The sequence below is a fragment of the Martes martes genome (genome assembly GCF_963455335.1).
Source record: "Martes martes genome assembly, chromosome: 13".
Taxonomy (NCBI): Eukaryota; Metazoa; Chordata; class Mammalia; order Carnivora; family Mustelidae; genus Martes; species Martes martes.
The window spans coordinates 43983570-43996415 of record NC_137901.1 but is presented as its reverse complement, the minus strand read 5'-3'; positions in this window follow the sequence as shown (position 1 = coordinate 43996415).

Genomic DNA, 12846 nt, shown 5'->3' with positions numbered 1-12846 from the left:
TATGTGAGACAGAAGAGAAGAGGGGTGCTAAGGGCTAGACCTGCATCACATTTCCCCCCCCCCACCAGGTTTATTGAGGTATAATTACCATGCAACAGTGTGTAAGTTTTTTTTTTTTAATTTTTGTTGTGTTATGTTAGTCACCATAAAATACATCATCAGTTTTTGATGCAGTGTTCCAAGATTCATTGTTTATGCACCACCCCCAGTGTTCCAGGCAATACGTGCCCTCCTTGATACCCACCACTGGGCTCAACCATCTGCCCCCACCCTCAAACCCTCAGTTTGTTTCCCAGAGTCCACAGTTCATCTCCCCCTCCGATTTCCGCCCCCTTCACTTTTCCTTTCCTTCTCCTAACGTCTTCCCATGTTATTCCTTATGTTCCACAAGTAAGTGAAACCATATGATAATTTACTTTCTATGCTCATATTTCTATGCATCACATTTACGGGCGGTGTCCAGGAGGGCCCTAACAACTGCCATGACAAAGGGCCCTAAGAGAGAGGAGGAAATCCAGACTGACTAGCCAAGGAGGGAGAGATCATTGTGGAGAGAAAAGTCAGCTCAAACAAGTACAGCATTTAGTCACCTATCAGTCAATAGTGACCTTGGAAAGGACAGTCTGTGCAGAGTGTGGCAGTGGAAGCCAGAGCGGGTTGCAGGGAAATGTAAGTTAAGGAAGTGGAGACCGTGGAACCTACTTGCATGACTGTTTCCAGTGGCTTGGCTGGGACAAGAGCAAGGTGACAGTGACCAGAAAAAGCGTCAGGAAGTTTTTTGTTTGGTTTTCTATACATGCTTTCTGAGAGGAAGCTGAGTACAAGTTTATAAGCCTGAAAGGGAGGGTCATAGAGAGAGGGACCCGAGAGCCAGGAGCTCACTGACGACTGAAGATCATGGAGACAGAGGAGGAAGGGCTCCCGGAGGGCAGAACTTTCCCCAGAAGCCTCTCATTATCTGAGTCAGGAGGGGCAGAGTAGAAGGGCAGATGCTGCTGTGGGTGTTGAGTATATTAGCCGGGAGCTAGTAGGTGCTCAAGTGTCAGACCGCATGCCGCACTGTGTCCCTGTGCTATCCGGTCTAAGTGTCAGCACACCCCACTGGGAGGAAGCCAGCCCAGAGAGGTTAAGTGGCTTGCCTGATGCCACAGAGCTAGGAAGTGGCTGAGCTGGAACTTGAAACCGAAGCTGCCCGATTCCTATCCAGAAGCAGGGAAGTTGAGCGTCTTCTCTCAAAGCCTCGGAGGATTCTCTAGAAGTCCCTGGCTGGTTGTGAAACGGGAAAGTAACCGTCTGGAGCCCGGGGTGAGAATTTTGAGGACGTGCTGTGGGGACCGACACAGGAGTCGCCCGCCCAGCATTGCAGACTGTGCTCTGGTTCACTGGTTTGGGTGCGTTTGCTCGAGGACCAGGCGTTTGCAATTTGTTTCGATCCCACTGTTGTATGTAGCTTGCTGCAGGAGCTCACTTAGCTCAGGGATAATGAACAGGCCGGAACAGACGGGTGTCCTTGGCTGAGCTCTCCTTGCCTCCCTCAGCTCCGTGGAGACGTGCTGGTTGTCACAGCTGGTCTGAGGAGCCCAAGCAGGTCTGAGCAGGCCAAATCTCTGACTAGTCCCCCTTTTCCAAATGCTGTCCCAGATGCCTTGCTGGTAGGCAAGGCTCAGGGACTATAACAAGAAGACCCTTCTGGATAACAGAATGCACGCTGAAACTAACAATACACTCTTGCCATAGTTATTCCCAGTTTATTTAGGGACTCTTTTTCTGGGTGACTGCCCTCATGGAGTTGGTGGTGGTCCAGATTTCCCCCCACATGAACTCCCACTATAATGAGAACACACCAATCATAGTGGCTGAGGAGGAAACCAACCATCATAGCAACAGACTGAGGAATTAATATTCTCCTACCAAAAAGTCAACCATAAGGAAGCATGATTAGATAATTGTGAATAAATGCTAGCTTTGCATAAGAAACGAAAGAATATGAATGTTAAAAACACCACAAAATGTTAAAAAGCCCATAAAAGTTAGTCTCAAAAAATATTTCAACCCAAGTCTTCTGAAGACTGCAAGATAATAGGAGGGTAGGGAAAGGTCAAGGAAATACCTGTGCATCCCCACTATCAACCTCGTCCTGATTTCCAGTAAGCTCCTCTGTCTCTTGATCAACAGTTACATGGTAATGAAACTCTTTATGGTTATTTCCTTGAGACTATAGCTAACATGACTTCTCACTTCTTTCCAGGCAGAATATTCTGATATTATTATTTATTTTGTTGTCTTTCTCTGAAATTCATAGTTTATACTAGTATAACATAAATAGATGAGAAAATAAGCCCAGAAAAATAAACCTAGGAGGAAAGCTTGTGTGTGTGTGTGTGTGTGTGTGTGTGTGTGTGTGTGTGTGTGATGCAGGTTGGGGGTGGAATTCTGGCACTGATAAACACTTTTCAAAGTAGAAGTTGTATGTCTTTTAGTTTCTGATTCAACCTAAACCTTCCATAGGGTAGCACAATGCTTAAAAAAAAGATGCCTTTTAATTTGACAAAATGCAAACAGATATCTCTACTAGAAGAGAAGGTGGTGAAAAGCCTCTCTTGAGAAAGAGTGAATGGACAAATAAAGATTTCTCATCCCAGGCAAAAGAAAATACCCAAGGAAGAGAGCCAAAAAAGAAGATTCCAAGGAGAGAGATGGAAAGTAATGCCAAGAGGCAAACACATAAAAAAGATTTAGAGATCTGGCTAATTAAAAATTTAAAAGCTTTATTTGTCAAAAACATCATAAACAACCCAAATGTTCTAAGACAGAGGACTGGTTGAAACAATCTTACTGCATCTGCTGTGGAGGTGGGAATCTGCTGAGCCAGGGCTGTCTTTGGCTGAGGGAGGTTAAGCGTCAGTTCAAGGTCACCCAGCCAAGATATGAGCTGACATCTCTTTGCCCCAGAGCACATGCTCTTAAGCCATTATTTCTCTTTCTTCCTTTCTGGGATTTATCTGTTTCATTTGCTTTTAAACCTTGTTGTTTCCTTTATTATTTCTATAAATTTTGTTTTGTTTTTTATTTTATTATATTCTTCAGTGATTCATCAATTGTCCAATGATTTTCTTGGTGTTCCATTAATGTTTATTGAATAAGCCAATGAATATTCTAAGTGGTTATTTTGGGTATATAGGCTTTTTTTTTAATACAGACTATATTACATTCTCACTTTAATTATAAATTTTTCAGTATATGGGTTTTCAATGGATGAGTTAATAGTTTCTGAAAATAGTTGTAATTATGTTTTCCAATAATAAAGTTTCTTTTATATGCCATGTTTTAATGCCTATGTCAGAACTTCAAAGCTATGTGAAGTGATGTTAGGAGATTTTTTTTTTTTTTTTGTTAGGAGATTTTTTGTTTAGATTTTTTGTTTAGTCCATTAATAAGGATGCCGTTAATGTGTTAATTTTTTTTAAATGCTGCTTTAAAGTGGTTATTCTCTGTCATTTTGAGGATGCATCCTTCTATTACTGGTTTTATGATTTTTTAAAATAGGAAATGTGTTGAATTTTATTAATATCTTTTCAGCAACAGACCTGTGGGTTTTTCTTTTCTCCTTTTTGATTTTACTGAAGTAAATCTTTATGTCACTAGATGTTTTGATGTTAACAATTTCTTGCTTTCCTACTTGATACAAATGCTATGTGGTTATGACAGATAATGCCAATGTCATATTTTTTACTTTGGTTCGCATAAAAATCACCTAGCACAAATGCTAAAATGCAGATTCTTTGGTAACACTTTTGAAGAGTTGGATTCAGTAGGAATATGGGTGAAGCTGAGAATTTCAATTTTTAGAAGTCCCTCTTCCACCACCATGATTCTAATACACGTGATACACACACCATGGTTTGAGAAACGTAGTTGAAATGAACCATTGATCGATTCTTATTAATATTTTTGTTATTGTAGCTGTAATGGAAAAGGTGAAATTAACCTAATTAGATTTTTTTTCATTTGTTTTTATTTTAAGAAGACTTCAACTTATTTTTTCTTCTGGCTTGGTTAGTTTCATTAAATAAATTGGGCTTTTTAAAAAGATTTTTAAAATGATGTTAACTGTTTATAAAGCATAACAATGTTCTGTTACTTAAGAGTTTAAGAGAATTAGTAGGTAAAATAATCTGACCCTGAAGTGTTATTTGTTTAAAGTAATTCTCAAGGAGCTTGTTTTTTCAATCTCAGCTGCGGTTATAGATCTAACAAAAAATGCAAATTGAATTCAGAGATGGAAGAGCGGCCTAGTTTCGTCAGAACACATTATACAAAAAGGGCTCTCGTGGAACATAGGACTAGAAAATTCATATGGGACTAGATCACAGAGGGCCTTGAGTCGGCGTAAAATGAATAGCTTACAAAGAAGTTCTATGTACTTTAGATCATAGCACTGAGAAATCTGTTTTATCCCTATCCTCATTTTATAAATGAGGAAACCTGGTACTGGGGTCTTGAAGCAGGGCACTAATTAGGAAACCAGATTTGATATACAATATATTATAAGATATAATATATAACACAATATATAACATATATATTTCTCCCTACTGCTGTATGAGTAAGGTCATAGAAGTTTATAGTGTGGGGCACAAGGGTGGCTCATTTGGTTAGGCATCTGCCTTCAGCTCAGGTCATGATCCCAGAATCCTGGGATAGAGCCCCACATTGGACTCCCCACAGTGGGAAGCCTGTTTCTCCCTCTCTCTCTGCCTGCTGCTCCCCGTGCTTGTGTTCTCTCTCTCTCTCTCTTTCTCTCTGAAATATAAATAAATAAAATTGAAAAAAAAAAGTTTATAGTGTGACCTGTTTGGGAATTCTCAGGGATTTTTGGTAATTTGTCAAATGCCACTGTTCTAACAGGATGTTGGACAGGTATGTTTAAAAGGCCAAAACAAAAAAACAAACAAAAAACATTTCCTTACCTCCCCCACTGTCATAGACTGAATTGTGGCTCCCCAAATCCACAAGTTGAAGTCCTGACCTCCAATGCAATGGTATTTGGAGATGGAGACTGGGGCGGGGCCGGGGCGGGGGGTAGTAATTAGAATTCAATGAGACCATGAGGGTAGGACCTTTGTGCTAGGATTCCTTGCTCTTACACAAGAAGATCAGGGTGATTACTCTCTACCTTGTGAGAACATAACAAGAAGGTGACCATCTACAAGCCAGGAAGAGATCTCTCACCAAGAACTGATCTCGGCAGACCCTTGGTCTTGCTTTTCCTAGCCTCCAGAACGGTGGAAAACAAAACAAAACAAAACAAAACAAAACAAAACAAAACAAAACAAAACCAAAAAACCAGAAATCGTGTTCAAGCCCCCCAGTCAATGGTATTTTGTTATGGAACCTGGAATAGACTAAGACAGCCTCTGTGCAGTTAACTTTTGAAATGTGCAAAGGGAGCTGAGTAAAATAAAAGTAACATGTGAGACAGAAATTTTACAATAAAAAATAACTTTTTAGTAGTTTAAATCAATTATCCAGTCTGCTGAGGCCATTTCAGGTTGGACTTTATACTTGTAATGATGCCACAATCTCCAGGGTGACTCCCTGAATCTGGTCTCTCTTATACTCTGTACGATTGATTATCTTTTAAAGATGTCCTTTTGTTCATTTATTCATTCATTCAGTGAACCATGCATTTATTTATGTATTCATTTATTCACTAATTCATTTTAAGATGCAAAGGCAATGAAGGCATGGTCAGAGACTGGCAGCTAGTGCATAGTCACAGGTATCTAGAAACAAGTTATCTCAGAATAGGTGTAGTTTATGTACAGAGTACTGTGAGGTCCATAGGGATGTTCAGAGGGATGAACCAGAGTTTTAGCTAGATCTGGGTGTCTAAGATTTCAACAGGTGGAGATGATTGAAAGGGCAAATTCAGAGACGAAAAAACTAAATTCACAAGGTATAAGGAAGAAAACTGCAAGTTCTTTAAGACAATTCTATGTAGCTTGGTTTTATTAGAGTATATATAAAGAAGATAAAGCTGAAAAACTAATTTTAAGCCAGATTGTGAATGTTTTAAATCACAGACTAAGGTTTATAGGTATTGTTCTGCAGACAAGGGAGAAGAAATAAAGGATTTTGACAGCATTAACAAGAAATGAAACAGGCCCTTGAGTTTTGATCTACTTTCAAAATGGTGCTGGTGGCTCATTGTTCATCAGCTGGTCAAGTCAGCAATATTGCAAGAGAGACATTCAGGCTGTGATGATCCTCCTGGTGGTGAAATGACAACAGATAAAACCACCAATGGAGAGAACAGGTAAAAACAAAAGAACAGGAGACTGAGGTCAAAATTAGATAGGGGTGGAGGAAAAAGAAATTAGAAGGAAGTATTATGTTCTCATAATACTCAAAATAATACAATGTCATGATGTTAAAGGGAGTTTCAAAAGGAGGTATTTTCATCCTACCTAGCATTATACTTTACTTTTTTGTGCTTATCTTTCTTTCTTTCCAAATTAAACTACATTTCTGTATTATTAGGGCAGATATTATATTTTTATTTTGACAATGTTCAGCATGATGCCTAATATACTGGGAAGGATATTGTTAGGCGTTTAATAATTCTTGCTTATCTATTGCTTTTTACAGTAGTCAAATAATTATAAAAATGATCACAGTGAACACTTATTAAATTTATAATGGGCAGTTCTGAGTGATTTGCATAGATTATTCATTTAATTTGAACAACGACTAAATAAGTTCTTTACCAAGTGAAGTAGCATTTATTAGGCTGATGAGGATAGAGGAATCACCTAAAAGTGTATGTCCTTCACCCTGAGGAATGTTGAAACTCACTTTGAATTTAAAACTATGCAAGTTAAAACATTTCATCTTATTTGTTAAAGGAAATTGTTTCCTGAGCACATACTTTGTACAAAGCATCATGTTCGGGTATGTTGAGGGGATGGTGATAGGGTTTGCTGGTTACCCACAGTTATTAGAAAAGTTTTGTTTTCCTCACCGTCAACTTTCACAATTTTCTCCACTAGAAAGAAAAAAGCTCAGATTTTATCCCTAGCAGGTACAATAGATACATTATAGGAAAAATTATACCTGGGCTCCTTTTTTAAAAAAAATTTTAAATTAACACATAATGTATTATTTGTTTCAGGGATGCATGTCTGTGATTCATCAGTCTCACACAACACGCAGTACTCACCACAACACACACCTTCCCCAGTATCCATCACCTAGCCACTGTGTCCTCCCATCCCCAACCCTCCAGCAACCTTCAGTTTGTTTTCTAAGATTAACAGTCTCTTATTGTTTGTCTCCCTCTCTGGTTTCATCTTGTTTCATTTTTCCCATCTTCCCCTACGATTCTCTGCCTTGTTTCTTAAATTCCACGTACCAGTGAGATCATATGATAATTGTCTTTCTCTGACTTAGCTCACTTAGCATAATACCCACCGGCTCCATCCATGTTGTTGTAAATGGCAAGATTTCATTTTCTGATCGCTGCATGATATTCCATTGTATTTATATACCACATCTTCTTTATCCATTCATCTGTTGATGGACATCTGGGCTCCTTCCATAGGTTGGTTGTTGTGGACATTGCTGCTATAAACATTCGGGTGCACGTGTCCCTCTGGATCACTACATTTGTATCTTTGGGGAAAATACCCAGTAGTGTGATTGTTGGGTTGTAGGATAGTTCTATTTTCAACTTTTTGAGGAACCTCCATACTGTTCTCCAGAGTGGCTGCACCAGCTTGCAATCCCACCAACAGTGTAGGGAGGTTCCCCTTTCTCCGCATCCTCACCAACATCTGTCATTTCCTGATTTGTTAATTTTAATTATTCTGACTGGTGTGAGGTGGTATCTCATTGTAGTTTTGATTTGTATTTCCCTGATGCTGAATGATGTTGAGCACTTTTTCATATGTCTGTTGGCCATTTAGATGTCTTCTTTTCATTTAAAAACATGAGATTTAAGGTTGCTCATTAGAGCCTAATTCATTAAAAAAAGTAATTTAAAAAACCCGAGTGTTGGTGAGGACATAGAGAAATTGGAACCTTGTGCACTTTTAGTAGATATGTTAAATGGTGGAGCTACTGTGAAAACCAGTATGGTGGGTCCTCAAAAAACTACAAGTAGAACTAAGAAATGATTTAACAATTCCACTTCTGAGTCTATACCTGCAAGAATTGAAAGAAGCATCTAAAATAAATACTTGCATACCTGTGTTCACAGCAGCATTATTCACAGTAGCCCAAAGGAAGAAGCAGCCCAGGTGTCCATTAGTGATTGAAAAGAGTAACAAAATGTGGTCTACACATGCCATAGAATAATATTCAACCATGGAAAGAAAGGAAACTCTGACACTTGTTACAACATGAATGAAACTTGAGGACAGTCTGCTAAGTGAAATAAGCCAGTCACAAAAAGACAAATACTGCAGTATTCCACTTATAGAAGGTACCTAGAGAAGTCAGATTTATAGACAGAAAATAGAATGTGGTTGCCAGGAACTGGTGGGATTGGGGGGGTGGGGATGGGGAGTTGTTTAATGGATGTAGTGTTTCAGTTTTTCAAGATCCAAGAGTTCTGGATATTGGCTGTAGGACAATGTGAATGTACTTAACACTACTGAAGTGTATATTGAAGTGTGTACTTAAAAATGGTCAATTTTGCTTTATGTATATTTTACCGCAATTAAAAAATATTTTTATTTTCTAATTCGGGTATTCTTATATACAGTACAAATCTCTTTTGTTGTCATTATTTCACACACCTTTGAACAATGTATCCTAATATGCAGAAAACCCCATGTATGTTGGGCGGCTTCTGCTGCATGTATGGTGCATATATGGATTCAAAATGGAAAGAATAGAAAACAGGCATGAACAAAAGATAAAATGAATAAGTGCTATATCCCAACTACTATTAATGCTTAACTATTCAAAATGGGAACTTTTGGAATGCTTAATTTAGGTTTCCTGATAAAGAGTCTATTTTTGACTTGAAGAACAATTAATTCTACTATAGGCTTCAGTAGTGATGATAATACTGGGACCTGATTATACTTTATAATGATACCAGATAGGGTAATTTTTCAAATGTTTTATTGGATCTACGAAGGGATCATTGTGTGACCTGCATTTAGAAAATCCACTCTCCGAAGAATTATCTGTGGTTAGGCTATAATTGTTAGGTCAAGTTATGTGCTTGAAATTGATTAATCTTTTTCTGGGGGTGATTGTCATAACTCATATTGTTTACAATTAATCCCTTCTATAATCTGGCCCTGAGTTATTTTTATATAAAATCTGAGAAGACATGCAATATTCATATCTCATATATAGATACATAATAGTGGGCGGTAGTCTTGCCATTATCTATGGATTAATTCAAATTTGATAGAATTATCTCTCTTCAGAGATAGATTATGAAAGACTTTTAAAAGAACAGATTTCCATACTAACTTTGAACTTAATCAGCTATTTCATAATTATTCCAAGATTGCTACAAGGAATCCCATGGCTTCTTATTATTCATAGCAGCAGGACAAAAATGTATGCAACCTTTCTTCATTTTAGGAGTGGCAAAAGGTCTCAGAGATTACCCTTCACATGCTAATATTTCACAACTTTATTATTTTGTTGTGGTGGTGAAAAATAAAACTCTCAAGATTTTTTCAGTATTTTTCCCTTTCCTTATTCTCAGAAGCATCTTTCATGTAAATAAAAGTCTTTTGGTACTTCTGCCATAATTGGAAGAGGTTTCATTTATGTTTCACCACAGAAAATATTGAGTTTTTGCTATTTGAAATGGAAATACAAAATAAAGAGTTTACCCCTCCAGTTATATTGTTTTTTATCCTTTGAACTGCAGCTGACAAACTGGGTTCCAGAAAGTTTTTGAGGCTCTTACCAGTTGGTCACAACAAACACAGAGGAGCCATATTTCCTGGCTCGCTTTTTGCCTATTTTGCTTTTATTTTTTCATTTGCTAATAATTTATACACTTAAGAAATTGAAATTGTATATACAACATATGCATACTCCCACTACTTCTATCAAATGACATATTGCATTGTTACCTGCGAAAATATTTCAGTGCATAGGCATGGATGAATTCTACCAGAAGTATTTTCATGTCTTTACTCTTGAGGTGGTTACCTAATTCATGAAGACAAGGGAAGCTATTTTGTGTTTTCAGCTATGCATTACAATCTACTTATACAGCTTTTTCTCCTCATACTGAAAGTTTATGGAGCCAAGGATTTTCTTTCCCTGGTATGCGCAACTTCTAAAAGCTCCGCAGGGTATTCTGATGTAGAACCTGAATAAAGAACCACTGTTCTGGAAATGTATCCCAACAATATACCCAACAAATGTGGGTGAGTCATGCTCAGTGGCCAGGCTCTTGTACATTCATGCAGTTAGGGCTAACTGACTGTAGGGGGTTTCCCAGACTGAGGGGTTCTCCACCTCAGCAGTCATCTCCAGGAAGTTACCACTTTGGCACAAAAGTTGGAGTTGATATGCCACCCCTGGTCTAAGATGTTCTCTGTCTTTGCATAGTGATTATAGTCTACAAAGACTCTTGGACAAATCTATTCTCTGTGTTGTTATAGAGTAGTATCAAGTAATTTCAGGGTATTTCAAGAAGTTCATTTTCCAGTTCACAAAAATTATTTGAACTTGATGCTTTCTTCTTTTCCAAAAGTAATTATCTTTTCATTACCAGAAATTTAGGCTCACACCCAGCAAAGGTGTTGTAGGTCATATTTTGTAATATTTGGTAATATTTCCCTTTTAGTTCCTCTACCTAAAGAGAAGATGATGTGATGAAACACACAGACCCACTATTCTTGTGTCTGAATCCAAGCCCTAGCTCTTCTACTCACTCTGTGGCTTCTACTTAACTTTGTTGCCTTGGTTTCGCCCTTAGTGAGTAGGTATCTAAGGGTTGTGAGACAGAAATGCACGAGAGACACTCAATACTCTACCCGTGCATGGAGGACCACCACCACTTGTGGATTATTATCATTATTAGTCGTAGAATGTACAACGATTGTTCTATATCACTTTGCCTCAAATTCATCATTTCTGGCAGTAGAGACTTCAGAAAATTCTTGTTTGTTTTACTATTTTTTAAATATTTTATTTATTTATTTGACAGAGAGAGAGATCACAAGCAGGCAGAGAGAGAGCGGGAAGCAGGCTCCCTGCCAAACAGAGAGCCCGATGCGGGGTTCGATCCCAGGATCCTGGGATCATGACCTGAGCCAAAGGCAGAGACCCAACCCACTGAGCCACCCACGTGCCCCTCTTGTTTGTTTTAAATGTAGTCTTGTAAGCACTTCAGGAGTAATTTATTACTGTTTAAATATATGTGCAGCTATGTCTATAAAAAGATATGACTATTATTTGGGTCCCAAACCTAGAATATCCCTGGATGATTTTACTTTCATTCATTCATCTGTCCTTTATCCATCCATCCATCCATCTACCCAATAAATATTTGACAAGTGCTGACAAGTGCCTTCCACAGGCCATGTGCTGGTGAAATAAAGGTAAACAAGGCACATTATCTGCCTTTAATTATCTCCCATTCTCTAGTGGGAGAAACAGACAGGTAAATAGGCAATTAGAACACTGAGTTTTTAGTACCATGAGATGATTGTGCCTGGGATCATAGAAAGGGGGTCCAGAGGATGTTTCAATGCTTTGAAGGTAAGAGAAGGCATTCAGTTTTTCTAGTAATGATCAATTTATTTAAAAGGCATTGTTTTTTTAGTTGACCTCAGCCCAAATTTACCATAGAAAAATGCATTCAGAGCCTTACAGAAAACAGTTAGGGGCAACGTGGTTTCTCTCAAAGTTGGAAGAGAAAAACTTCTTTTTTTCAATCTCATGGCTATTTTACTTTAGGGAGCAGAACGCACTGATTATGGCTACTTTGCTGCCTCTCAGTCCTGTTTGGAAAAGGGTTTTGGTGTATTTTATATAGCTGAGTTGAATAAATCCCAGTGCTTACCACCATAATTTACTGCGTGTGAAGCCAGCTTGTCCCCTAGATCACAAAAGAAATGCACCAGGGAAAGCTTCCATCCCACTTTTATATTTCAGAAATAAATCACTTTTCCCGTACAAAACACATACAAAGCTGTAAAATTTAATGTCAGCATTAATAATTATTTTAAGTCCTGTAAATCCTAGGTTACTTTATAATGTGGCCATAGGAATCTTTTTTTAAGGTCTTTTATTCTTATCTAGTAAAATGGATCATTAGTTATATAGAGTCTTTATAGTTTTGAATTTTGAAAGCATTGTGGTTTTATAATGTTAGTTTGCTTGCTAATGCAAAATGTTAAGATACTTATGCTCTGATTTTTGTTTTATTCAATGTCCCTGGAAACAAGAAATCATAATTATCTTCTCACTGGGATTTTCCAAGATACTTAAAGTCTCTGTGAATCAGTAACAAATTCAATTTAAAGGAAAATACTACAAAACCCTTGAATATCATTGCTCCTGGAAGATTCAGCTATGACTTTAAATTTAGGACCGACGTGGATTTTGCCATGGTCATGGGCTCATGCCAGCTGCATAAGCCAATGACAAGCTTGCCAACTTCACTCTTGGTTATTGGTTATCCTTTTTTTTTTTTTTAAACTCTTTTGAAGAACCATTCTCAGACCACTTAAAATAATGAGGAACTAAGCAACACACTCATTCTTTAGTTTCAAACCAGAAATCAGGAGGCCAAATCAGGAATGTAATCACTGAAACACACAAACACGGTTGTATGGATAGGACGAGTCATCTTGT